Source organism: Sus scrofa, chromosome 1 (genome assembly GCF_054392235.1).
Source record: "Sus scrofa isolate SSC_HxYL_T2T_F1_AM1 chromosome 1, Sscrofa_HxYL_maternal_Yorkshire_Landrace_v2.0, whole genome shotgun sequence".
In the NCBI taxonomy this organism is placed as follows: domain Eukaryota; kingdom Metazoa; phylum Chordata; class Mammalia; order Artiodactyla; family Suidae; genus Sus; species Sus scrofa.
The window spans coordinates 98,161,285-98,188,730 of record NC_139383.1 but is presented as its reverse complement, the minus strand read 5'-3'; positions in this window follow the sequence as shown (position 1 = coordinate 98,188,730).

Below are 27,446 nucleotides of genomic sequence, written 5' to 3'. Positions count from 1 at the left end.
CCGCTCCCTGTGCACCAGTGCTTTTCTGGTGGTCGCCTGACTGGGAAGCAACTCCAAACGTGCTCTCCTTTGGGGAGAATGTGGATGGGGCCTGAAAAGGTCTTGAGTGCACTGTCCCCAGCATCACTCCCTTCGCCAGCTAGGGAGGGACCCACCTAGGGCCCATCTCAGAAAAGGCACAAAACTAGTTTCTCGGAGCTGCTTTTGCGAGAGTGAAACTCTCCGCGGGAAACCAAGCTCGGCCCCAATGCGTGTTTGCTCAGGAAAGCAGTGCTTGCTGGTTTCTCCCTTAGCCCTCTGCTCGCCATAGGGCCAAGGATGGTCTGGCCTGCCTTCAGCTCCCTGTACACTGGTGCATTGCTGGTTGTCTAAGGAGCTGGAAACCACCTCCAAACGTGCTGTCCTTCAGGGAGATGGTGGACGGGGCCTGAAAAGGCCTTGTGTGCACTGACCCCAGCATGCAAACCTTCGCCAGCTAGGGAGGAACGCACCTGGAGACCATCTCAGAACGGGCACAAAACTAGCTTCTGGGAGCTGCATTCGTGAAAGGGAAACTCTCCTGGGGAAACCAAGCTCAGCTCCCATGCGTGTTTGCTCAGGAAAGCAGTGCTTTCTGGTTCCTCCCCTAGCCCTGAGCTCGCCCTATGGCAGAGGATTGTCTGGGCTGCTTCCTCCTCCCTGTGCACCGTTGCAATTCTGGTAGACGCCGGAGCTGGAAACCACCTCCAAACGTGCTCCCCTTCGGGGAGAAAGCCGATGCGGCCTGAAACGGCCTTGTGTGCACTGGCCCCATCACCCCACACTTCGCCAGCTAGGGAGGGACCCACCTAGGGCCCATCACAGAAAAGGCACAAACTAGCTTCAGGGAGCAACATTCGTGAAAGTGAAACACTTCGCGGGAACCCAAGCTCAGCCACAATGCGTGTTTGCTCAGGTAAGAAATGCTTGTGGTTTCTCCCTTAGCCCTGTGCTCGCCATAGCACCAAGGAGGGTCTGGGCTGCCTCCAGCTCCCTGTGCACTGGTGCTTTGCTGGAGGTCTAAGGAGCTGGAAACCACCTCCAAACGTGCTCTCCTTCATGGAGAAGGCGGATGTGGCCTGAAAAGGCCTTGTGTGCCCTGGCCCCTGCACCCCATCCTTCGCCAGCTAGGGAGGGACCCACCTAGGGCCCACCTCAAAAACGGCACAAAACGAGCTTCTGGGAGCTGCATTCACGAAAGTGAAACTCTCCTCGGGAAACCAAGCTCAGCCCCAATGCGTGTGTGCTCAGGAAAGCAGTGCTTGTGGTTTCCCCGCTAGCCCTGTTTTCGCCCTAGGGCCAAGGAGGGTCCGGGCTGCCTCCCACTCCCTGTGCACTGGTGCTCTGCTGGTGGTCTGAGAAGATGGAAAACACCTCCAAACGTGCTCTCTTTTGAGGGGAAGGTGGATGGGGCCTGAAAAGGCCTTGTGTGCACTGGCCCCAGCATCCCACCCTTCGCCAGCTAGGGAGGGACCCACCTAGGGCCCCTCTCAGAAATGGCACAAAACTAGCTTCTCGGAGCTGCATTTGCGAAAGTGAAAGTCTCCTTGGGAAACCAAGCTCGACTCCAATGCGTGTTTGTTCAGGAAAGCAGTGCTTGCTGGTTTCTCCCCTAGCCCTGTGCTCGCCCTAGGGCCTAGGAGGGTCTGGGCTGCCTCCCGCTCCCTGTGCACCAGTGCTTTTCTGGTGGTCGCCTGACTGGGAAGCAACTCCAAACGTGCTCTCCTTTGGGGAGAATGTGGATGGGGCCTGAAAAGGTCTTGAGTGCACTGTCCCCAGCATCACTCCCTTCGCCAGCTAGGGAGGGACCCACCTAGGGCCCATCTCAGAAAAGGCACAAAACTAGTTTCTCGGAGCTGCTTTTGCGAGAGTGAAACTCTCCGCGGGAAACCAAGCTCGGCCCCAATGCGTGTTTGCTCAGGAAAGCAGTGCTTGCTGGTTTCTCCCTTAGCCCTCTGCTCGCCATAGGGCCAAGGAGGGTCTGGCCTGCCTTCAGCTCCCTGTACACTGGTGCATTGCTGGTTGTCTAAGGAGCTGGAAACCACCTCCAAACGTGCTGTCCTTCAGGGAGATGGTGGACGGGGCCTGAAAAGGCCTTGTGTGCACTGACCCCAGCATTCAAACCTTCGCCAGCTAGGGAGGAACGCACCTGGAGACCATCTCAGAACGGGCACAAAACTAGCTTCTGGGAGCTGCATTCGTGAAAGGGAAACTCTCCTGGGGAAACCAAGCTCAGCTCCCATGCGTGTTTGCTCAGGAAAGCAGTGCTTGCTGGTTCCTCCCCTAGCCCTGAGCTCGCCCTATGGCAGAGGATTGTCTGGGCTGCTTCCTCCTCCCTGTGCACCGTTGCAATTCTGGTAGACGCCGGAGCTGGAAACCACCTCCAAACGTGCTCCCCTTCGGGGAGAAAGCCGATGCGGCCTGAAACGGCCTTGTGTGCACTGGCCCCATCACCCCACACTTCGCCAGCTAGGGAGGGACCCACCTAGGGCCCATCACAGAAAAGGCACAAACTAGCTTCAGGGAGCAACATTCGTGAAAGTGAAACACTTCGCGGGAACCCAAGCTCAGCCACAATGCGTGTTTGCTCAGGTAAGAAATGCTTGTGGTTTCTCCCTTAGCCCTGTGCTCGCCATAGCACCAAGGAGGGTCTGGGCTGCCTCCAGCTCCCTGTGCACTGGTGCTTTGCTGGAGGTCTAAGGAGCTGGAAACCACCTCCAAACGTGCTCTCCTTCATGGCGAAGGCGGATGTGGCCTGAAAAGGCCTTGTGTGCCCTGGCCCCTGCACCCCACCCTTCGCCAGCTAGGGAGGGACCCACCTAGGGCCCACCTCAAAAACGGCACAAAACGAGCTTCTGGGAGCTGCATTCACGAAAGTGAAACTCTCCTCGGGAAACCAAGCTCAGCCCCAATGCGTGTGTGCTCAGGAAAGCAGCGCTTGTGGTTTCCCCCCTAGCCCTGTTCTCGCCCTAGGGCCAAGGAGGGTCCGGGCTGCCTCCCACTCCCTGTGCACTGGTGCTCTGCTGGTGGTCTGAGAAGATGGAAAACACCTCCAAACGTGCTCTCTTTTGAGGGGAAGGTGGATGGGGCCTGAAAAGGCCTTGTGTGCACTGGCCCCAGCATCCCACCCTTCGCCAGCTAGGGAGGGACCCACCTAGGGCCCCTCTCAGAAATGGCACAAAACTAGCTTCTCGGAGCTGCATTTGCGAAAGTGAAAGTCTCCTTGGGAAACCAAGCTCGACTCCAATGCGTGTTTGTTCAGGAAAGCAGTGCTTGCTGGTTTCTCCCCTAGCGCTGTGCTCGCCCTAGGGCCTAGGAGGGTCTGGGCTGCCTCCCGCTCCCTGTGCACCAGTGCTTTTCTGGTGGTCGCCTGACTGGGAAGCAACTCCAAACGTGCTCTCCTTTGGGGAGAATGTGGATGGGGCCTGAAAAGGTCTTGAGTGCACTGTCCCCAGCATCACTCCCTTCGCCAGCTAGGGAGGGACCCACCTAGGGCCCATCTCAGAAAAGGCACAAAACTAGTTTCTCGGAGCTGCTTTTGCGAGAGTGAAACTCTCCGCGGGAAACCAAGCTCGGCCCCAATGCGTGTTTGCTCAGGAAAGCAGTGCTTGCTGGTTTCTCCCTTAGCCCTCTGCTCGCCATAGGGCCAAGGAGGGTCTGGCCTGCCTTCAGCTCCCTGTACACTGGTGCATTGCTGGTTGTCTAAGGAGCTGGAAACCACCTCCAAACGTGCTGTCCTTCAGGGAGATGGTGGACGGGGCCTGAAAAGGCCTTGTGTGCACTGACCCCAGCATTCAAACCTTCGCCAGCTAGGGAGGAACGCACCTGGAGACCATCTCAGAACGGGCACAAAACTAGCTTCTGGGAGCTGCATTCGTGAAAGGGAAACTCTCCTGGGGAAACCAAGCTCAGCTCCCATGCGTGTTTGCTCAGGAAAGCAGTGCTTTCTGGTTCCTCCCCTAGCCCTGAGCTCGCCCTATGGCAGAGGATTGTCTGGGCTGCTTCCTCCTCCCTGTGCACCGTTGCAATTCTGGTAGACGCCGGAGCTGGAAACCACCTCCAAACGTGCTCCCCTTCGGGGAGAAAGCCGATGCGGCCTGAAACTGCCTTGTGTGCACTGGCCCCATCACCCCACACTTCGCCAGCTAGGGAGGGACCCACCTAGGGCCCATCACAGAAAAGGCACAAACTAGCTTCAGGGAGCAACATTCGTGTAAGTGAAACACTTCGCGGGAACCCAAGCTCAGCCACAATGCGTGTTTGCTCAGGTAAGAAATGCTTGTGGTTTCTCCCTTAGCCCTGTGCTCGCCATAGCACCAAGGAGGGTCTGGGCTGCCTCCAGCTCCCTGTGCACTGGTGCTTTGCTGGAGGTCTAAGGAGCTGGAAACCACCTCCAAACGTGCTCTCCTTCATGGAGAAGGCGGATGTGGCCTGAAAAGGCCTTGTGTGCCCTGGCCCCTGCACCCCACCCTTCGCCAGCTAGGGAGGGACCCACCTAGGGCCCACCTCAAAAACGGCACAAAACGAGCTTCTGGGAGCTGCATTCACGAAAGTGAAACTCTCCTCGGGAAACCAAGCTCAGCCCCAATGCGTGTGTGCTCAGGAAAGCAGTGCTTGTGGTTTCCCCGCTAGCCCTGTTCTCGCCCTAGGGCCAAGGAGGGTCCGGGCTGCCTCCCACTCCCTGTGCACTGGTGCTCTGCTGGTGGTCTGAGAAGATGGAAAACACCTCCAAACGTGCTCTCTTTTGAGGGGAAGGTGGATGGGGCCTGAAAAGGCCTTGTGTGCACTGGCCCCAGCATCCCACCCTTCGCCAGCTAGGGAGGGACCCACCTAGGGCCCCTCTCAGAAATGGCACAAAACTAGCTTCTCGGAGCTGCATTTGCGAAAGTGAAAGTCTCCTTGGGAAACCAAGCTCGACTCCAATGCGTGTTTGTTCAGGAAAGCAGTGCTTGCTGGTTTCTCCCCTAGCGCTGTGCTCGCCCTAGGGCCTAGGAGGGTCTGGGCTGCCTCCCGCTCCCTGTGCACCAGTGCTTTTCTGGTGGTCGCCTGACTGGGAAGCAACTCCAAACGTGCTCTCCTTTGGGGAGAATGTGGATGGGGCCTGAAAAGGTCTTGAGTGCACTGTCCCCAGCATCACTCCCTTCGCCAGCTAGGGAGGGACCCACCTAGGGCCCATCTCAGAAAAGGCACAAAACTAGTTTCTCGGAGCTGCTTTTGCGAGAGTGAAACTCTCCGCGGGAAACCAAGCTCGGCCCCAATGCGTGTTTGCTCAGGAAAGCAGTGCTTGCTGGTTTCTCCCTTAGCCCTCTGCTCGCCATAGGGCCAAGGAGGGTCTGGCCTGCCTTCAGCTCCCTGTACACTGGTGCATTGCTGGTTGTCTAAGGAGCTGGAAACCACCTCCAAACGTGCTGTCCTTCAGGGAGATGGTGGACGGGGCCTGAAAAGGCCTTGTGTGCACTGACCCCAGCATTCAAACCTTCGCCAGCTAGGGAGGAACGCACCTGGAGACCATCTCAGAACGGGCACAAAACTAGCTTCTGGGAGCTGCATTCGTGAAAGGGAAACTCTCCTGGGGAAACCAAGCTCAGCTCCCATGCGGGTTTGCTCAGGAAAGCAGTGCTTTCTGGTTCCTCCCCTAGCCCTGAGCTCGCCCTATGGCAGAGGATTGTCTGGGCTGCTTCCTCCTCCCTGTGCACCGTTGCAATTCTGGTAGACGCCGGAGCTGGAAACCACCTCCAAACGTGCTCCCCTTCGGGGAGAAAGCCGATGCGGCCTGAAACGGCCTTGTGTGCACTGGCCCCATCACCCCACACTTCGCCAGCTAGGGAGGGACCCACCTAGGGCCCATCACAGAAAAGGCACAAACTAGCTTCAGGGAGCAACATTCGTGAAAGTGAAACACTTCGCGGGAACCCAAGCTCAGCCACAATGCGTGTTTGCTCAGGTAAGAAATGCTTGTGGTTTCTCCCTTAGCCCTGTGCTCGCCATAGCACCAAGGAGGGTCTGGGCTGCCTCCAGCTCCCTGTGCACTGGTGCTTTGCTGGAGGTCTAAGGAGCTGGAAACCACCTCCAAACGTGCTCTCCTTCATGGAGAAGGCGGATGTGGCCTGAAAAGGCCTTGTGTGCCCTGGCCCCTGCACCCCACCCTTCGCCAGCTAGGGAGGGACCCACCTAGGGCCCACCTCAAAAACGGCACAAAACGAGCTTCTGGGAGCTGCATTCACGAAAGTGAAACTCTCCTCGGGAAACCAAGCTCAGCCCCAATGCGTGTGTGCTCAGGAAAGCAGTGCTTGTGGTTTCCCCGCTAGCCCTGTTTTCGCCCTAGGGCCAAGGAGGGTCCGGGCTGCCTCCCACTCCCTGTGCACTGGTGCTCTGCTGGTGGTCTGAGGAGATGGAAAACACCTCCAAACGTGCTCTCTTTTGAGGGGAAGGTGGATGGGGCCTGAAAAGGCCTTGTGTGCACTGGCCCCAGCATCCCACCCTTCGCCAGCTAGGGAGGGACCCACCTAGGGCCCCTCTCAGAAATGGCACAAAACTAGCTTCTCGGAGCTGCATTTGCGAAAGTGAAAGTCTCCTTGGGAAACCAAGCTCGACTCCAATGCGTGTTTGTTCAGGAAAGCAGTGCTTGCTGGTTTCTCCCCTAGCCCTGTGCGCGCCCTAGGGCCTAGGAGGGTCTGGGCTGCCTCCCGCTCCCTGTGCACCAGTGCTTTTCTGGTGGTCGCCTGACTGGGAAGCAACTCCAAACGTGCTCTCCTTTGGGGAGAATGTGGATGGGGCCTGAAAAGGTCTTGTGTGCACTGTCCCCAGCATCACTCCCTTTGCCAGCTAGGGAGGGACCCACCTAGGGCCCATCTCAGAAAAGGCACAAAACTAGTTTCTCGGAGCTGCTTTTGCGAGAGTGAAACTCTCCGCGGGAAACCAAGCTCGGCCCCAATGCGTGTTTGCTCAGGAAAGCAGTGCTTGCTGGTTTCTCCCTTAGCCCTCTGCTCGCCATAGGGCCAAGGAGGGTCTGGCCTGCCTTCAGCTCCCTGTACACTGGTGCATTGCTGGTTGTCTAAGGAGCTGGAAACCACCTCCAAACGTGCTGTCCTTCAGGGAGATGGTGGACGGGGCCTGAAAAGGCCTTGTGTGCACTGACCCCAGCATTCAAACCTTCGCCAGCTAGGGAGGAACGCACCTGGAGACCATCTCAGAACGGGCACAAAACTAGCTTCTGGGAGCTGCATTCGTGAAAGGGAAACTCTCCTGGGGAAACCAAGCTCAGCTCCCATGCGTGTTTGCTCAGGAAAGCAGTGCTTGCTGGTTCCTCCCCTAGCCCTGAGCTCGCCCTATGGCAGAGGATTGTCTGGGCTGCTTCCTCCTCCCTGTGCACCGTTGCAATTCTGGTAGACGCCGGAGCTGGAAACCACCTCCAAACGTGCTCCCCTTCGGGGAGAAAGCCGATGCGGCCTGAAACGGCCTTGTGTGCACTGGCCCCATCACCCCACACTTCGCCAGCTAGGGAGGGACCCACCTAGGGCCCATCACAGAAAAGGCACAAACTAGCTTCAGGGAGCAACATTCGTGAAAGTGAAACACTTCGCGGGAACCCAAGCTCAGCCACAATGCGTGTTTGCTCAGGTAAGAAATGCTTGTGGTTTCTCCCTTAGCCCTGTGCTCGCCATAGCACCAAGGAGGGTCTGGGCTGCCTCCAGCTCCCTGTGCACTGGTGCTTTGCTGGAGGTCTAAGGAGCTGGAAACCACCTCCAAACGTGCTCTCCTTCATGGAGAAGGCGGATGTGGCCTGAAAAGGCCTTGTGTGCCCTGGCCCCTGCACCCCACCCTTCGCCAGCTAGGGAGGGACCCACCTAGGGCCCACCTCAAAAACGGCACAAAACGAGCTTCTGGGAGCTGCATTCACGAAAGTGAAACTCTCCTCGGGAAACCAAGCTCAGCCCCAATGCGTGTGTGCTCAGGAAAGCAGCGCTTGTGGTTTCCCCGCTAGCCCTGTTCTCGCCCTAGGGCCAAGGAGGGTCCGGGCTGCCTCCCACTCCCTGTGCACTGGTGCTCTGCTGGTGGTCTGAGGAGATGGAAAACACCTCCAAACGTGCTCTCTTTTGAGGGGAAGGTGGATGGGGCCTGAAAAGGCCTTGTGTGCACTGGCCCCAGCATCCCACCCTTCGCCAGCTAGGGAGGGACCCACCTAGGGCCCCTCTCAGAAATGGCACAAAACTAGCTTCTCGGAGCTGCATTTGCGAAAGTGAAAGTCTCCTTGGGAAACCAAGCTCGACTCCAATGCGTGTTTGTTCAGGAAAGCAGTGCTTGCTGGTTTCTCCCCTAGCCCTGTGCTCGCCCTAGGGCCTAGGAGGGTCTGGGCTGTCTCCCGCTCCCTGTGCACCAGTGCTTTTCTGGTGGTCGCCTGACTGGGAAGCAACTCCAAACGTGCTCTCCTTTGGGGAGAATGTGGATGGGGCCTGAAAAGGTCTTGAGTGCACTGTCCCCAGCATCACTCCCTTCGCCAGCTAGGGAGGGACCCACCTAGGGCCCATCTCAGAAAAGGCACAAAACTAGTTTCTCGGAGCTGCTTTTGCGAGAGTGAAACTCTCCGCGGGAAACCAAGCTCGGCCCCAATGCGTGTTTGCTCAGGAAAGCAGTGCTTGCTGGTTTCTCCCTTAGCCCTCTGCTCGCCATAGGGCCAAGGAGGGTCTGGCCTGCCTTCAGCTCCCTGTACACTGGTGCATTGCTGGTTGTCTAAGGAGCTGGAAACCACCTCCAAACGTGCTGTCCTTCAGGGAGATGGTGGACGGGGCCTGAAAAGGCCTTGTGTGCACTGACCCCAGCATGCAAACCTTCGCCAGCTAGGGAGGAACGCACCTGGAGACCATCTCAGAACGGGCACAAAACTAGCTTCTGGGAGCTGCATTCGTGAAAGGGAAACTCTCCTGGGGAAACCAAGCTCAGCTCCCATGCGTGTTTGCTCAGGAAAGCAGTGCTTTCTGGTTCCTCCCCTAGCCCTGAGCTCGCCCTATGGCAGAGGATTGTCTGGGCTGCTTCCTCCTCCCTGTGCACCGTTGCAATTCTGGTAGACGCCGGAGCTGGAAACCACCTCCAAACGTGCTCCCCTTCGGGGAGAAAGCCGATGCGGCCTGAAACGGCCTTGTGTGCACTGGCCCCATCACCCCACACTTCGCCAGCTAGGGAGGGACCCACCTAGGGCCCATCACAGAAAAGGCACAAACTAGCTTCAGGGAGCAACATTCGTGAAAGTGAAACACTTCGCGGGAACCCAAGCTCAGCCACAATGCGTGTTTGCTCAGGTAAGAAATGCTTGTGGTTTCTCCCTTAGCCCTGTGCTCGCCATAGCACCAAGGAGGGTCTGGGCTGCCTCCAGCTCCCTGTGCACTGGTGCTTTGCTGGAGGTCTAAGGAGCTGGAAACCACCTCCAAACGTGCTCTCCTTCATGGCGAAGGCGGATGTGGCCTGAAAAGGCCTTGTGTGCCCTGGCCCCTGCACCCCACCCTTCGCCAGCTAGGGAGGGACCCACCTAGGGCCCACCTCAAAAACGGCACAAAACGAGCTTCTGGGAGCTGCATTCACGAAAGTGAAACTCTCCTCGGGAAACCAAGCTCAGCCCCAATGCGTGTGTGCTCAGGAAAGCAGTGCTTGTGGTTTCCCCGCTAGCCCTGTTTTCGCCCTAGGGCCAAGGAGGGTCCGGGCTGCCTCCCACTCCCTGTGCACTGGTGCTCTGCTGGTGGTCTGAGGAGATGGAAAACACCTCCAAACGTGCTCTCTTTTGAGGGGAAGGTGGATGGGGCCTGAAAAGGCCTTGTGTGCACTGGCCCCAGCATCCCACCCTTCGCCAGCTAGGGAGGGACCCACCTAGGGCCCCTCTCAGAAATGGCACAAAACTAGCTTCTCGGAGCTGCATTTGCGAAAGTGAAAGTCTCCTTGGGAAACCAAGCTCGACTCCAATGCGTGTTTGTTCAGGAAAGCAGTGCTTGCTGGTTTCTCCCCTAGCCCTGTGCTCGCCCTAGGGCCTAGGAGGGTCTGGGCTGCCTCCAGCTCCCTGTGCACCAGTGCTTTTCTGGTGGTCGCCTGACTGGGAAGCAACTCCAAACGTGCTCTCCTTTGGGGAGAATGTGGATGGGGCCTGAAAAGGTCTTGAGTGCACTGTCCCCAGCATCACTCCCTTCGCCAGCTAGGGAGGGACCCACCTAGGGCCCATCTCAGAAAAGGCACAAAACTAGTTTCTCGGAGCTGCTTTTGCGAGAGTGAAACTCTCCGCGGGAAACCAAGCTCGGCCCCAATGCGTGTTTGCTCAGGAAAGCAGTGCTTGCTGGTTTCTCCCTTAGCCCTCTGCTCGCCATAGGGCCAAGGAGGGTCTGGCCTGCCTTCAGCTCCCTGTACACTGGTGCATTGCTGGTTGTCTAAGGAGCTGGAAACCACCTCCAAACGTGCTGTCCTTCAGGGAGATGGTGGACGGGGCCTGAAAAGGCCTTGTGTGCACTGACCCCAGCATTCAAACCTTCGCCAGCTAGGGAGGAACGCACCTGGAGACCATCTCAGAACGGGCACAAAACTAGCTTCTGGGAGCTGCATTCGTGAAAGGGAAACTCTCCTGGGGAAACCAAGCTCAGCTCCCATGCGTGTTTGCTCAGGAAAGCAGTGCTTGCTGGTTTCTCCCCTAGCCCTGAGCTCGCCCTATGGCAGAGGATTGTCTGGGCTGCTTCCTCCTCCCTGTGCACCGTTGCAATTCTGGTAGACGCCGGAGCTGGAAACCACCTCCAAACGTGCTCCCCTTCGGGGAGAAAGCCGATGCGGCCTGAAACGGCCTTGTGTGCACTGGCCCCATCACCCCACACTTCGCCAGCTAGGGAGGGACCCACCTAGGGCCCATCACAGAAAAGGCACAAACTAGCTTCAGGGAGCAACATTCGTGAAAGTGAAACACTTCGCGGGAACCCAAGCTCAGCCACAATGCGTGTTTGCTCAGGTAAGAAATGCTTGTGGTTTCTCCCTTAGCCCTGTGCTCGCCATAGCACCAAGGAGGGTCTGGGCTGCCTCCAGCTCCCTGTGCACTGGTGCTTTGCTGGAGGTCTAAGGAGCTGGAAACCACCTCCAAACGTGCTCTCCTTCATGGAGAAGGCGGATGTGGCCTGAAAAGGCCTTGTGTGCCCTGGCCCCTGCACCCCATCCTTCGCCAGCTAGGGAGGGACCCACCTAGGGCCCACCTCAAAAACGGCACAAAACGAGCTTCTGGGAGCTGCATTCACGAAAGTGAAACTCTCCTCGGGAAACCAAGCTCAGCCCCAATGCGTGTGTGCTCAGGAAAGCAGCGCTTGTGGTTTCCCCCCTAGCCCTGTTCTCGCCCTAGGGCCAAGGAGGGTCCGGGCTGCCTCCCACTCCCTGTGCACTGGTGCTCTGCTGGTGGTCTGAGGAGATGGAAAACACCTCCAAACGTGCTCTCTTTTGAGGGGAAGGTGGATGGGGCCTGAAAAGGCCTTGTGTGCACTGGCCCCAGCATCCCACCCTTCGCCAGCTAGGGAGGGACCCACCTAGGGCCCCTCTCAGAAATGGCACAAAACTAGCTTCTCGGAGCTGCATTTGCGAAAGTGAAAGTCTCCTTGGGAAACCAAGCTCGACTCCAATGCGTGTTTGTTCAGGAAAGCAGTGCTTGCTGGTTTCTCCCCTAGCCCTGTGCGCGCCCTAGGGCCTAGGAGGGTCTGGGCTGCCTCCCGCTCCCTGTGCACCAGTGCTTTTCTGGTGGTCGCCTGACTGGGAAGCAACTCCAAACGTGCTCTCCTTTGGGGAGAATGTGGATGGGGCCTGAAAAGGTCTTGAGTGCACTGTCCCCAGCATCACTCCCTTCGCCAGCTAGGGAGGGACCCACCTAGGGCCCATCTCAGAAAAGGCACAAAACTAGTTTCTCGGAGCTGCTTTTGCGAGAGTGAAACTCTCCGCGGGAAACCAAGCTCGGCCCCAATGCGTGTTTGCTCAGGAAAGCAGTGCTTGCTGGTTTCTCCCTTAGCCCTCTGCTCGCCATAGGGCCAAGGAGGGTCTGGCCTGCCTTCAGCTCCCTGTACACTGGTGCATTGCTGGTTGTCTAAGGAGCTGGAAACCACCTCCAAACGTGCTGTCCTTCAGGGAGATGGTGGACGGGGCCTGAAAAGGCCTTGTGTGCACTGACCCCAGCATTCAAACCTTCGCCAGCTAGGGAGGAACGCACCTGGAGACCATCTCAGAACGGGCACAAAACTAGCTTCTGGGAGCTGCATTCGTGAAAGGGAAACTCTCCTGGGGAAACCAAGCTCAGCTCCCATGCGTGTTTGCTCAGGAAAGCAGTGCTTTCTGGTTCCTCCCCTAGCCCTGAGCTCGCCCTATGGCAGAGGATTGTCTGGGCTGCTTCCTCCTCCCTGTGCACCGTTGCAATTCTGGTAGACGCCGGAGCTGGAAACCACCTCCAAACGTGCTCCCCTTCGGGGAGAAAGCCGATGCGGCCTGAAACGGCCTTGTGTGCACTGGCCCCATCACCCCACACTTCGCCAGCTAGGGAGGGACCCACCTAGGGCCCATCACAGAAAAGGCACAAACTAGCTTCAGGGAGCAACATTCGTGAAAGTGAAACACTTCGCGGGAACCCAAGCTCAGCCACAATGCGTGTTTGCTCAGGTAAGAAATGCTTGTGGTTTCTCCCTTAGCCCTGTGCTCGCCATAGCACCAAGGAGGGTCTGGGCTGCCTCCAGCTCCCTGTGCACTAGTGCTTTGCTGGAGGTCTAAGGAGTTGGAAACCACCTCCAAACGTGCTCTCCTTCATGGAGAAGGCGGATGTGGCCTGAAAAGGCCTTGTGTGCCCTGGCCCCTGCACCCCATCCTTCGCCAGCTAGGGAGGGACCCACCTAGGGCCCACCTCAAAAACGGCACAAAACGAGCTTCTGGGAGCTGCATTCACGAAAGTGAAACTCTCCTCGGGAAACCAAGCTCAGCCCCAATGCGTGTGTGCTCAGGAAAGCAGTGCTTGTGGTTTCCCCGCTAGCCCTGTTTTCGCCCTAGGGCCAAGGAGGGTCCGGGCTGCCTCCCACTCCCTGTGCACTGGTGCTCTGCTGGTGGTCTGAGAAGATGGAAAACACCTCCAAACGTGCTCTCTTTTGAGGGGAAGGTGGATGGGGCCTGAAAAGGCCTTGTGTGCACTGGCCCCAGCATCCCACCCTTCGCCAGCTAGGGAGGGACCCACCTAGGGCCCCTCTCAGAAATGGCACAAAACTAGCTTCTCGGAGCTGCATTTGCGAAAGTGAAAGTCTCCTTGGGAAACCAAGCTCGACTCCAATGCGTGTTTGTTCAGGAAAGCAGTGCTTGCTGGTTTCTCCCCTAGCCCTGTGCGCGCCCTAGGGCCTAGGAGGGTCTGGGCTGTCTCCCGCTCCCTGTGCACCAGTGCTTTTCTGGTGGTCGCCTGACTGGGAAGCAACTCCAAACGTGCTCTCCTTTGGGGAGAATGTGGATGGGGCCTGAAAAGGTCTTGAGTGCACTGTCCCCAGCATCACTCCCTTCGCCAGCTAGGGAGGGACCCACCTAGGGCCCATCTCAGAAAAGGCACAAAACTAGTTTCTCGGAGCTGCTTTTGCGAGAGTGAAACTCTCCGCGGGAAACCAAGCTCGGCCCCAATGCGTGTTTGCTCAGGAAAGCAGTGCTTGCTGGTTTCTCCCTTAGCCCTCTGCTCGCCATAGGGCCAAGGATGGTCTGGCCTGCCTTCAGCTCCCTGTACACTGGTGCATTGCTGGTTGTCTAAGGAGCTGGAAACCACCTGCAAACGTGCTGTCCTTCAGGGAGATGGTGGACGGGGCCTGAAAAGGCCTTGTGTGCACTGACCCCAGCATGCAAACCTTCGCCAGCTAGGGAGGAACGCACCTGGAGACCATCTCAGAACGGGCACAAAACTAGCTTCTGGGAGCTGCATTCGTGAAAGGGAAACTCTCCTGGGGAAACCAAGCTCAGCTCCCATGCGTGTTTGCTCAGGAAAGCAGTGCTTGCTGGTTCCTCCCCTAGCCCTGAGCTCGCCCTATGGCAGAGGATTGTCTGGGCTGCTTCCTCCTCCCTGTGCACCGTTGCAATTCTGGTAGACGCCGGAGCTGGAAACCACCTCCAAACGTGCTCCCCTTCGGGGAGAAAGCCGATGCGGCCTGAAACGGCCTTGTGTGCACTGGCCCCATCACCCCACACTTCGCCAGCTAGGGAGGGACCCACCTAGGGCCCATCACAGAAAAGGCACAAACTAGCTTCAGGGAGCAACATTCGTGAAAGTGAAACACTTCGCGGGAACCCAAGCTCAGCCACAATGCGTGTTTGCTCAGGTAAGAAATGCTTGTGGTTTCTCCCTTAGCCCTGTGCTCGCCATAGCACCAAGGAGGGTCTGGGCTGCCTCCAGCTCCCTGTGCACTGGTGCTTTGCTGGAGGTCTAAGGAGCTGGAAACCACCTCCAAACGTGCTCTCCTTCATGGCGAAGGCGGATGTGGCCTGAAAAGGCCTTGTGTGCCCTGGCCCCTGCACCCCACCCTTCGCCAGCTAGGGAGGGACCCACCTAGGGCCCACCTCAAAAACGGCACAAAACGAGCTTCTGGGAGCTGCATTCACTAAAGTGAAACTCTCCTCGGGAAACCAAGCTCAGCCCCAATGCGTGTGTGCTCAGGAAAGCAGCGCTTGTGGTTTCCCCGCTAGCCCTGTTTTCGCCCTAGGGCCAAGGAGGGTCCGGGCTGCCTCCCACTCCCTGTGCACTGGTGCTCTGCTGGTGGTCTGAGAAGATGGAAAACACCTCCAAACGTGCTCTCTTTTGAGGGGAAGGTGGATGGGGCCTGAAAAGGCCTTGTGTGCACTGGCCCCAGCATCCCACCCTTCGCCAGCTAGGGAGGGACCCACCTAGGGCCCCTCTCAGAAATGGCACAAAACTAGCTTCTCGGAGCTGCATTTGCGAAAGTGAAAGTCTCCTTGGGAAACCAAGCTCGACTCCAATGCGTGTTTGTTCAGGAAAGCAGTGCTTGCTGGTTTCTCCCCTAGCCCTGTGCTCGCCCTAGGGCCTAGGAGGGTCTGGGCTGCCTCCCGCTCCCTGTGCACCAGTGCTTTTCTGGTGGTCGCCTGACTGGGAAGCAACTCCAAACGTGCTCTCCTTTGGGGAGAATGTGGATGGGGCCTGAAAAGGTCTTGAGTGCACTGTCCCCAGCATCACTTCCTTCGCCAGCTAGGGAGGGACCCACCTAGGGCCCATCTCAGAAAAGGCACAAAACTAGTTTCTCGGAGCTGCTTTTGCGAGAGTGAAACTCTCCGCGGGAAACCAAGCTCGGCCCCAATGCGTGTTTGCTCAGGAAAGCAGTGCTTGCTGGTTTCTCCCTTAGCCCTCTGCTCGCCATAGGGCCAAGGAGGGTCTGGCCTGCCTTCAGCTCCCTGTACACTGGTGCATTGCTGGTTGTCTAAGGAGCTGGAAACCACCTCCAAACGTGCTGTCCTTCAGGGAGATGGTGGACGGGGCCTGAAAAGGCCTTGTGTGCACTGACCCCAGCATTCAAACCTTCGCCAGCTAGGGAGGAACGCACCTGGAGACCATCTCAGAACGGGCACAAAACTAGCTTCTGGGAGCTGCATTCGTGAAAGGGAAACTCTCCTGGGGAAACCAAGCTCAGCTCCCATGCGTGTTTGCTCAGGAAAGCAGTGCTTGCTGGTTCCTCCCCTAGCCCTGAGCTCGCCCTATGGCAGAGGATTGTCTGGGCTGCTTCCTCCTCCCTGTGCACCGTTGCAATTCTGGTAGACGCCGGAGCTGGAAACCACCTCCAAACGTGCTCCCCTTCGGGGAGAAAGCCGATGCGGCCTGAAACGGCCTTGTGTGCACTGGCCCCATCACCCCACACTTCGCCAGCTAGGGAGGGACCCACCTAGGGCCCATCACAGAAAAGGCACAAACTAGCTTCAGGGAGCAACATTCGTGAAAGTGAAACACTTCGCGGGAACCCAAGCTCAGCCACAATGCGTGTTTGCTCAGGTAAGAAATGCTTGTGGTTTCTCCCTTAGCCCTGTGCTCGCCATAGCACCAAGGAGGGTCTGGGCTGCCTCCAGCTCCCTGTGCACTAGTGCTTTGCTGGAGGTCTAAGGAGTTGGAAACCACCTCCAAACGTGCTCTCCTTCATGGAGAAGGCGGATGTGGCCTGAAAAGGCCTTGTGTGCCCTGGCCCCTGCACCCCATCCTTCGCCAGCTAGGGAGGGACCCACCTAGGGCCCACCTCAAAAACGGCACAAAACGAGCTTCTGGGAGCTGCATTCACGAAAGTGAAACTCTCCTCGGGAAACCAAGCTCAGCCCCAATGCGTGTGTGCTCAGGAAAGCAGTGCTTGTGGTTTCCCCGCTAGCCCTGTTTTCGCCCTAGGGCCAAGGAGGGTCCGGGCTGCCTCCCACTCCCTGTGCACTGGTGCTCTGCTGGTGGTCTGAGAAGATGGAAAACACCTCCAAACGTGCTCTCTTTTGAGGGGAAGGTGGATGGGGCCTGAAAAGGCCTTGTGTGCACTGGCCCCAGCATCCCACCCTTCGCCAGCTAGGGAGGGACCCACCTAGGGCCCCTCTCAGAAATGGCACAAAACTAGCTTCTCGGAGCTGCATTTGCGAAAGTGAAAGTCTCCTTGGGAAACCAAGCTCGACTCCAATGCGTGTTTGTTCAGGAAAGCAGTGCTTGCTGGTTTCTCCCCTAGCCCTGTGCTCGCCCTAGGGCCTAGGAGGGTCTGGGCTGCCTCCCGCTCCCTGTGCACCAGTGCTTTTCTGGTGGTCGCCTGACTGGGAAGCAACTCCAAACGTGCTCTCCTTTGGGGAGAATGTGGATGGGGCCTGAAAAGGTCTTGAGTGCACTGTCCCCAGCATCACTCCCTTCGCCAGCTAGGGAGGGACCCACCTAGGGCCCATCTCAGAAAAGGCACAAAACTAGTTTCTCGGAGCTGCTTTTGCGAGAGTGAAACTCTCCGCGGGAAACCAAGCTCGGCCCCAATGCGTGTTTGCTCAGGAAAGCAGTGCTTGCTGGTTTCTCCCTTAGCCCTCTGCTCGCCATAGGGCCAAGGAGGGTCTGGCCTGCCTTCAGCTCCCTGTACACTGGTGCATTGCTGGTTGTCTAAGGAGCTGGAAACCACCTCCAAACGTGCTGTCCTTCAGGGAGATGGTGGACGGGGCCTGAAAAGGCCTTGTGTGCACTGACCCCAGCATTCAAACCTTCGCCAGCTAGGGAGGAACGCACCTGGAGACCATCTCAGAACGGGCACAAAACTAGCTTCTGGGAGCTGCATTCGTGAAAGGGAAACTCTCCTGGGGAAACCAAGCTCAGCTCCCATGCGTGTTTGCTCAGGAAAGCAGTGCTTTCTGGTTTCTCCCCTAGCCCTGAGCTCGCCCTATGGCAGAGGATTGTCTGGGCTGCTTCCTCCTCCCTGTGCACCGTTGCAATTCTGGTAGACGCCGGAGCTGGAAACCACCTCCAAACGTGCTCCCCTTCGGGGAGAAAGCCGATGCGGCCTGAAACGGCCTTGTGTGCACTGGCCCCATCACCCCACACTTCGCCAGCTAGGGAGGGACCCACCTAGGGCCCATCACAGAAAAGGCACAAACTAGCTTCAGGGAGCAACATTCGTGAAAGTGAAACACTTCGCGGGAACCCAAGCTCAGCCACAATGCGTGTTTGCTCAGGTAAGAAATGCTTGTGGTTTCTCCCTTAGCCCTGTGCTCGCCATAGCACCAAGGAGGGTCTGGGCTGCCTCCAGCTCCCTGTGCACTGGTGCTTTGCTGGAGGTCTAAGGAGCTGGAAACCACCTCCAAACGTGCTCTCCTTCATGGCGAAGGCGGATGTGGCCTGAAAAGGCCTTGTGTGCCCTGGCCCCTGCACCCCACCCTTCGCCAGCTAGGGAGGGACCCACCTAGGGCCCACCTCAAAAACGGCACAAAACGAGCTTCTGGGAGCTGCATTCACTAAAGTGAAACTCTCCTCGGGAAACCAAGCTCAGCCCCAATGCGTGTGTGCTCAGGAAAGCAGCGCTTGTGGTTTCCCCCCTAGCCCTGTTCTCGCCCTAGGGCCAAGGAGGGTCCGGGCTGCCTCCCACTCCCTGTGCACTGGTGCTCTGCTGGTGGTCTGAGAAGATGGAAAACACCTCCAAACGTGCTCTCTTTTGAGGGGAAGGTGGATGGGGCCTGAAAAGGCCTTGTGTGCACTGGCCCCAGCATCCCACCCTTCGCCAGCTAGGGAGGGACCCACCTAGGGCCCCTCTCAGAAATGGCACAAAACTAGCTTCTCGGAGCTGCATTTGCGAAAGTGAAAGTCTCCTTGGGAAACCAAGCTCGACTCCAATGCGTGTTTGTTCAGGAAAGCAGTGCTTGCTGGTTTCTCCCCTAGCCCTGTGCGCGCCCTAGGGCCTAGGAGGGTCTGAGCTGCCTCCCGCTCCCTGTGCACCAGTGCTTTTCTGGTGGTCGCCTGACTGGGAAGCAACTCCAAACGTGCTCTCCTTTGGGGAGAATGTGGATGGGGCCTGAAAAGGTCTTGTGTGCACTGTCCCCAGCATCACTCCCTTCGCCAGCTAGGGAGGGACCCACCTAGGGCCCATCTCAGAAAAGGCACAAAACGAGTTTCTCGGAGCTGCTTTTGCGAGAGTGAAACTCTCCGCGGGAAACCAAGCTCGGCCCCAATGCGTGTTTGCTCAGGAAAGCAGTGCTTGCTGGTTTCTCCCTTAGCCCTCTGCTCGCCATAGGGCCAAGGAGGGTCTGGCCTGCCTTCAGCTCCCTGTACACTGGTGCATTGCTGGTTGTCTAAGGAGCTGGAAACCACCTCCAAACGTGCTGTCCTTCAGGGAGATGGTGGACGGGGCCTGAAAAGGCCTTGTGTGCACTGACCCCAGCATTCAAACCTTCGCCAGCTAGGGAGGAACGCACCTGGAGACCATCTCAGAACGGGCACAAAACTAGCTTCTGGGAGCTGCATTCGTGAAAGTGAAACTCTCCTGGGGAAACCAAGCTCAGCTCCCATGCGTGTTTGCTCAGGAAAGCAGTGCTTGCTGGTTTCTCCCCTAGCCCTGAGCTCGCCCTATGGCAGAGGATTGTCTGGGCTGCTTCCTCCTCCCTGTGCACCGTTGCAATTCTGGTAGACGCCGGAGCTGGAAACCACCTCCAAACGTGCTCCCCTTCGGGGAGAAAGCCGATGCGGCCTGAAACGGCCTTGTGTGCACTGGCTCCATCACCCCACACTTCGCCAGCTAGGGAGGGACCCACCTAGGGCCCATCACAGAAAAGGCACAAACTAGCTTCAGGGAGCAACATTCGTGAAAGTGAAACACTTCGCGGGAACCCAAGCTCAGCCACAATGCGTGTTTGCTCAGGTAAGAAATGCTTGTGGTTTCTCCCTTAGCCCTGTGCTCGCCATAGCACCAAGGAGGGTCTGGGCTGCCTCCAGCTCCCTGTGCACTGGTGCTTTGCTGGAGGTCTAAGGAGCTGGAAACCACCTCCAAACGTGCTCTCCTTCATGGCGAAGGCGGATGTGGCCTGAAAAGGCCTTGTGTGCCCTGGCCCCTGCACCCCACCCTTCGCCAGCTAGGGAGGGACCCACCTAGGGCCCACCTCAAAAACGGCACAAAACGAGCTTCTGGGAGCTGCATTCACGAAAGTGAAACTCTCCTCAGGAAACCAAGCTCAGCCCCAATGCGTGTGTGCTCAGGAAAGCAGTGCTTGTGGTTTCCCTGCTAGCCCTGTTTTCGCCCTAGGGCCAAGGAGGGTCCGGGCTGCCTCCCACTCCCTGGGCACTGGTGCTCTCCTGGTGGTCTGAGGAGATGGAAAACACCTCCAAACGTGCTCTCTTTCGAGGGGAAGGTGGATGGGGCCTGAAAAGGCCTTGTGTGCACTGGCCCCAGCATCCCACCCTTCGCCAGCTAGGGAGGGACCCACCTAGGGCCCCTCTCAGAAATGGCACAAAACTAGCTTCTCGGAGCTGCATTTGCGAAAGTGAAAGTCTCCTTGGGAAACCAAGCTCGACTCCAATGCGTGTTTGTTCAGGAAAGCAGTGCTTGCTGGTTTCTCCCCTAGCCCTGTGCTCGCCCTAGGGCCTAGGAGGGTCTGGGCTGCCTCCCGCTCCCTGTGCACCAGTGCTTTTCTGGTGGTCGCCTGACTGGGAAGCAACTCCAAACGTGCTCTCCTTTGGGGAGAATGTGGATGGGGCCTGAAAAGGTCTTGTGTGCACTGTCCCCAGCATCACTCCGTTCGCCAGCTAGGGAGGGACCCACCTAGGGCCCATCTCAGAAAAGGCACAAAACTAGTTTCTCGGAGCTGCTTTTGCGAGAGTGAAACTCTCCACGGGAAACCAAGCTCGGCCCCAATGCGTGTTTGCTCAGGAAAGCAGTGCTTGCTGGTTTCTCCCTTAGCCCTCTGCTCGCCATAGGGCCAAGGAGGGTCTGGCCTGCCTTCAGCTCCCTGTACACTGGTGCATTGCTGGTTGTCTAAGGAGCTGGAAACCACCTCCAAACGTGCTGTCCTTCAGGGAGATGGTGGACGGGGCCTGAAAAGGCCTTGTGTGCACTGACCCCAGCATTCAAACCTTCGCCAGCTAGGGAGGAACGCACCTGGAGACCATCTCAGAACGGGCACAAAACTAGCTTCTGGGAGCTGCATTCGTGAAAGGGAAACTCTCCTGGGGAAACCAAGCTCAGCTCCCATGCGTGTTTGCTCAGGAAAGCAGTGCTTTCTGGTTTCACCCCTATCCCTGAGCTCGCCCTATGGCAGAGGATTGTCTGGGCTGCTTCCTCCTCCCTGTGCACCGTTGCAATTCTGGTAGACGCCGGAGCTGGAAACCACCTCCAAACGTGCTCCCCTTCGGGGAGAAAGCCGATGCGGCCTGAAACGGCCTTGTGTGCACTGGCCCCATCACCCCACACTTCGCCAGCTAGGGAGGGACCCACCTAGGGCCCATCACAGAAAAGGCACAAACTAGCTTCAGGGAGCAACATTCGTGAAAGTGAAACACTTTGCGGGAACCCAAGCTCAGCCACAATGCGTGTTTGCTCAGGTAAGAAATGCTTGTGGTTTCTCCCTTAGCCCTGTGCTCGCCATAGCACCAAGGAGGGTCTGGGCTGCCTCCAGCTCCCTGTGCACTGGTGCTTTGCTGGAGGTCTAAGGAGCTGGAAACCACCTCCAAACGTGCTCTCCTTCATGGAGAAGGCGGATGTGGCCTGAAAAGGCCTTGTGTGCCCTGGCCCCTGCACCCCACCCTTCGCCAGCTAGGGAGGGACCCACCTAGGGCCCACCTCAAAAACGGCACAAAACGAGCTTCTGGGAGCTGCATTCACGAAAGTGAAACTCTCCTCGGGAAACCAAGCTCAGCCCCAATGCGTGTGTGCTCAGGAAAGCAGTGCTTGTGGTTTCCCCGCTAGCCCTGTTCTCGCCCTAGGGCCAAGGAGGGTCCGGGCTGCCTCCCACTCCCTGGGCACTGGTGCTCTCCTGGTGGTCTGAGGAGATGGAAAACACCTCCAAACGTGCTCTCTTTTGAGGGGAAGGTGGATGGGGCCTGAAAAGGCCTTGTGTGCACTGGCCCCAGCATCCCACCCTTCGCCAGCTAGGGAGGGACCCACCTAGGGCCCCTCTCAGAAATGGCACAAAACTAGCTTCTCGGAGCTGCATTTGCGAAAGTGAAAGTCTCCTTGGGAAACCAAGCTCGACTCCAATGCGTGTTTGTTCAGGAAAGCAGTGCTTGCTGGTTTCTCCCCTAGCCCTGTGCTCGCCCTAGGGCCTAGGAGGGTCTGGGCTGCCTCCCGCTCCCTGTGCACCAGTGCTTTTCTGGTGGTCGCCTGACTGGGAAGCAACTCCAAACGTGCTCTCCTTTGGGGAGAATGTGGATGGGGCCTGAAAAGGTCTTGAGTGCACTGTCCCCAGCATCACTTCCTTCGCCAGCTAGGGAGGGACCCACCTAGGGCCCATCTCAGAAAAGGCACAAAACTAGTTTCTCGGAGCTGCTTTTGCGAGAGTGAAACTCTCCGCGGGAAACCAAGCTCGGCCCCAATGCGTGTTTGCTCAGGAAAGCAGTGCTTGCTGGTTTCTCCCTTAGCCCTCTGCTCGCCATAGGGCCAAGGAGGGTCTGGCCTGCCTTCAGCTCCCTGTACACTGGTGCATTGCTGGTTGTCTAAGGAGCTGGAAACCACCTCCAAACGTGCTGTCCTTCAGGGAGATGGTGGACGGGGCCTGAAAAGGCCTTGTGTGCACTGACCCCAGCATTCAAACCTTCGCCAGCTAGGGAGGAACGCACCTGGAGACCATCTCAGAACGGGCACAAAACTAGCTTCTGGGAGCTGCATTCGTGAAAGGGAAACTCTCCTGGGGAAACCAAGCTCAGCTCCCATGCGTGTTTGCTCAGGAAAGCAGTGCTTTCTGGTTTCTCCCCTAGCCCTGAGCTCGCCCTATGGCAGAGGATTGTCTGGGCTGCTTCCTCCTCCCTGTGCACCGTTGCAATTCTGGTAGACGCCGGAGCTGGAAACCACCTCCAAACGTGCTCCCCTTCGGGGAGAAAGCCGATGCGGCCTGAAACGGCCTTGTGTGCACTGGCCCCATCACCCCACACTTCGCCAGCTAGGGAGGGACCCACCTAGGGCCCATCACAGAAAAGGCACAAACTAGCTTCAGGGAGCAACATTCGTGAAAGTGAAACACTTCGCGGGAACCCAAGCTCAGCCACAATGCGTGTTTGCTCAGGTAAGAAATGCTTGTGGTTTCTCCCTTAGCCCTGTGCTCGCCATAGCACCAAGGAGGGTCTGGGCTGCCTCCAGCTCCCTGTGCACTGGTGCTTTGCTGGAGGTCTAAGGAGCTGGAAACCACCTCCAAACGTGCTCTCCTTCATGGAGAAGGCGGATGTGGCCTGAAAAGGCCTTGTGTGCCCTGGCCCCTGCACCCCACCCTTCGCCAGCTAGGGAGGGACCCACCTAGGGCCCACCTCAAAAACGGCACAAAACGAGCTTCTGGGAGCTGCATTCACGAAAGTGAAACTCTCCTCGGGAAACCAAGCTCAGCCCCAATGCGTGTGTGCTCAGGAAAGCAGCGCTTGTGGGTTTCCCCGCTAGCCCTGTTCTCGCCCTAGGGCCAAGGAGGGTCCGGGCTGCCTCCCACTCCCTGGGCACTGGTGCTCTCCTGGTGGTCTGAGGAGATGGAAAACACCTCCAAACGTGCTCTCTTTTGAGGGGAAGGTGGATGGGGCCTGAAAAGGCCTTGTGTGCACTGGCCCCAGCATCCCACCCTTCGCCAGCTAGGGAGGGACCCACCTAGGGCCCCTCTCAGAAATGGCACAAAACTAGCTTCTCGGAGCTGCATTTGCGAAAGTGAAAGTCTCCTTGGGAAACCAAGCTCGACTCCAATGCGTGTTTGTTCAGGAAAGCAGTGCTTGCTGGTTTCTCCCCTAGCCCTGTGCTCGCCCTAGGGCCTAGGAGGGTCTGGGCTGCCTCCCGCTCCCTGTGCACCAGTGCTTTTCTGGTGGTCGCCTGACTGGGAAGCAACTCCAAACGTGCTCTCCTTTGGGGAGAATGTGGATGGGGCCTGAAAAGGTCTTGTGTGCACTGTCCCCAGCATCACTCCCTTCGCCAGCTAGGGAGGGACCCACCTAGGGCCCATCTCAGAAAAGGCACAAAACTAGTTTCTCGGAGCTGCTTTTGCGAGAGTGAAACTCTCCGCGGGAAACCAAGCTCGGCCCCAATGCGTGTTTGCTCAGGAAAGCAGTGCTTGCTGGTTTCTCCCTTAGCCCTCTGCTCGCCATAGGGCCAAGGAGGGTCTGGCCTGCCTTCAGCTCCCTGTACACTGGTGCATTGCTGGTTGTCTAAGGAGCTGGAAACCACCTCCAAACGTGCTGTCCTTCAGGGAGATGGTGGACGGGGCCTGAAAAGGCCTTGTGTGCACTGACCCCAGCATTCAAACCTTCGCCAGCTAGGGAGGAACGCACCTGGAGACCATCTCAGAACGGGCACAAAACTAGCTTCTGGGAGCTGCATTCGTGAAAGGGAAACTCTCCTGGGGAAACCAAGCTCAGCTCCCATGCGTGTTTGCTCAGGAAAGCAGTGCTTTCTGGTTTCTCCCCTATCCCTGAGCTCGCCCTATGGCAGAGGATTGTCTGGGCTGCTTCCTCCTCCCTGTGCACCGTTGCAATTCTGGTAGACGCCGGAGCTGGAAACCAAATCCAAACGTGCTCCCCTTCGGGGAGAAAGCCGATGCGGCCTGAAACGGCCTTGTGTGCACTGGCCCCATCACCCCACACTTCGCCAGCTAGGGAGGGACCCACCTAGGGCCCATCACAGAAAAGGCACAAACTAGCTTCAGGGAGCAACATTCGTGAAAGTGAAACACTTCGCGGGAACCCAAGCTCAGCCACAATGCGTGTTTGCTCACGTAAGAAATGCTTGTGGTTTCTCCCTTAGCCCTGTGCTCGCCATAGCACCAAGGAGGGTCTGGGCTGCCTCCAGCTCCCTGTGCACTGGTGCTTTGTTGGAGGTCTAAGGAGCTGGAAACCACCTCCAAACCTGCTCTCCTTCATGGAGAAGGTGGATGTGGCCTGAAAAGGCCTTGTGTGCCCTGGCCCCTGCACCCCACCCTTCGCCAGCTAGGGAGGGACCCACCTAGGGCCCACCTCAAAAACGGCACAAAACGAGCTTCTGGGAGCTGCATTCACGAAAGTGAATCTCTCCTCGGGAAACCAAGCTCAGCCCCAATGCGTGTGTGCTCAGGAAAGCAGCGCTTGTGGTTTCCCCGCTAGCCCTGTTTTCGCCCTAGGGCCAAGGAGGGTCCGGGCTGCCTCCCACTCCCTGGGCACTGGTGCTCTGCTGGTGGTCTGAGGAGATGGAAAACACCTCCAAACGTGCTCTCTTTTGAGGGGAAGGTGGATGGGGCCTGAAAAGGCCTTGTGTGCACTGGCCCCAGCATCCCACCCTTCGCCAGCTAGGGAGGGACCCACCTAGGGCCCCTCTCAGAAATGGCACAAAACTAGCTTCTCGGAGCTGCATTTGCGAAAGTGAAAGTCTCCTTGGGAAACCAAGCTCGACTCCAATGCGTGTTTGTTCAGGAAAGCAGTGCTTGCTGGTTTCTCCCCTAGCCCTGTGCTCGCCCTAGGGCCTAGGAGGGTCTGGGCTGCCTCCCGCTCCCTGTGCACCAGTGCTTTTCTGGTGGTCGCCTGACTGGGAAGCAACTCCAAACGTGCTCTCCTTTGGGGAGAATGTGGATGGGGCCTGAAAAGGTCTTGAGTGCACTGTCCCCAGCATCACTTCCTTCGCCAGCTAGGGAGGGACCCACCTAGGGCCCATCTCAGAAAAGGCACAAAACTAGTTTCTCGGAGCTGCTTTTGCGAGAGTGAAACTCTCCGCGGGAAACCAAGCTCGGCCCCAATGCGTGTTTGCTCAGGAAAGCAGTGCTTGCTGGTTTCTCCCTTAGCCCTCTGCTCGCCATAGGGCCAAGGAGGGTCTGGCCTGCCTTCAGCTCCCTGTACACTGGTGCATTGCTGGTTGTCTAAGGAGCTGGAAACCACCTCCAAACGTGCTGTCCTTCAGGGAGATGGTGGACGGGGCCTGAAAAGGCCTTGTGTGCACTGACCCCAGCATTCAAACCTTCGCCAGCTAGGGAGGAACGCACCTGGAGACCATCTCAGAACGGGCACAAAACTAGCTTCTGGGAGCTGCATTCGTGAAAGGGAAACTCTCCTGGGGAAACCAAGCTCAGCTCCCATGCGTGTTTGCTCAGGAAAGCAGTGCTTGCTGGTTTCTCCCCTAGCCCTGAGCTCGCCCTATGGCAGAGGATTGTCTGGGCTGCTTCCTCCTCCCTGTGCACCGTTGCAATTCTGGTAGACGCCGGAGCTGGAAACCACCTCCAAACGTGCTCCCCTTCGGGGAGAAAGCCGATGCGGCCTGAAACGGCCTTGTGTGCACTGGCCCCATCACCCCACACTTCGCCAGCTAGGGAGGGACCCACCTAGGGCCCATCACAGAAAAGGCACAAACTAGCTTCAGGGAGCAACATTCGTGAAAGTGAAACACTTCGCGGGAACCCAAGCTCAGCCACAATGCGTGTTTGCTCAGGTAAGAAATGCTTGTGGTTTCTCCCTTAGCCCTGTGCTCGCCATAGCACCAAGGAGGGTCTGGGCTGCCTCCAGCTCCCTGTGCACTGGTGCTTTGCTGGAGGTCTAAGGAGCTGGAAACCACCTCCAAACGTGCTCTCCTTCATGGCGAAGGTGGATGTGGCCTGAAAAGGCCTTGTGTGCCCTGGCCCCTGCACCCCACCCTTCGCCAGCTAGGGAGGGACCCACCTAGGGCCCACCTCAAAAACGGCACAAAACGAGCTTCTGGGAGCTGCATTCACGAAAGTGAAACTCTCCTCGGGAAACCAAGCTCAGCCCCAATGCGTGTGTGCTCAGGAAAGCAGCGCTTGTGGTTTCCCCGCTAGCCCTGTTTTCGCCCTAGGGCCAAGGAGGGTCCGGGCTGCCTCCCACTCCCTGGGCACTGGTGCTCTGCTGGTGGTCTGAGGAGATGGAAAACACCTCCAAACGTGCTCTCTTTTGAGGGGAAGGTGGATGGGGCCTGAAAAGGCCTTGTGTGCACTGGCCCCAGCATCCCACCCTTCGCCAGCTAGGGAGGGACCCACCTAGGGCCCCTCTCAGAAATGGCACAAAACTAGCTTCTCGGAGCTGCATTTGCGAAAGTGAAAGTCTCCTTGGGAAACCAAGCTCGACTCCAATGCGTGTTTGTTCAGGAAAGCAGTGCTTGCTGGTTTCTCCCCTAGCCCTGTGCTCGCCCTAGGGCCTAGGAGGGTCTGGGCTGCCTCCCGCTCCCTGTGCACCAGTGCTTTTCTGGTGGTCGCCTGACTGGGAAGCAACTCCAAACGTGCTCTCCTTTGGGGAGAATGTGGATGGGGCCTGAAAAGGTCTTGAGTGCACTGTCCCCAGCATCACTCCCTTCGCCAGCTAGGGAGGGACCCACCTAGGGCCCATCTCAGAAAAGGCACAAAACTAGTTTCTCGGAGCTGCTTTTGCGAGAGTGAAACTCTCCGCGGGAAACCAAGCTCAGCCCCAATGCGTGTTTGCTCAGGAAAGCAGTGCTTGCTGGTTTCTCCCTTAGCCCTCTGCTCGCCATAGGGCCAAGGAGGGTCTGGCCTGCCTTCAGCTCCCTGTACACTGGTGCATTGCTGGTTGTCTAAGGAGCTGGAAACCACCTCCAAACGTGCTGTCCTTCAGGGAGATGGTGGACGGGGCCTGAAAAGGCCTTGTGTGCACTGACCCCAGCATTCAAACCTTCGCCAGCTAGGGAGGAACGCACCTGGAGACCATCTCAGAACGGGCACAAAACTAGCTTCTGGGAGCTGCATTCGTGAAAGTGAAACTCTCCTGGGGAAACCAAGCTCAGCTCCCATGCGTGTTTGCTCAGGAAAGCAGTGCTTTCTGGTTTCTCCCCTAG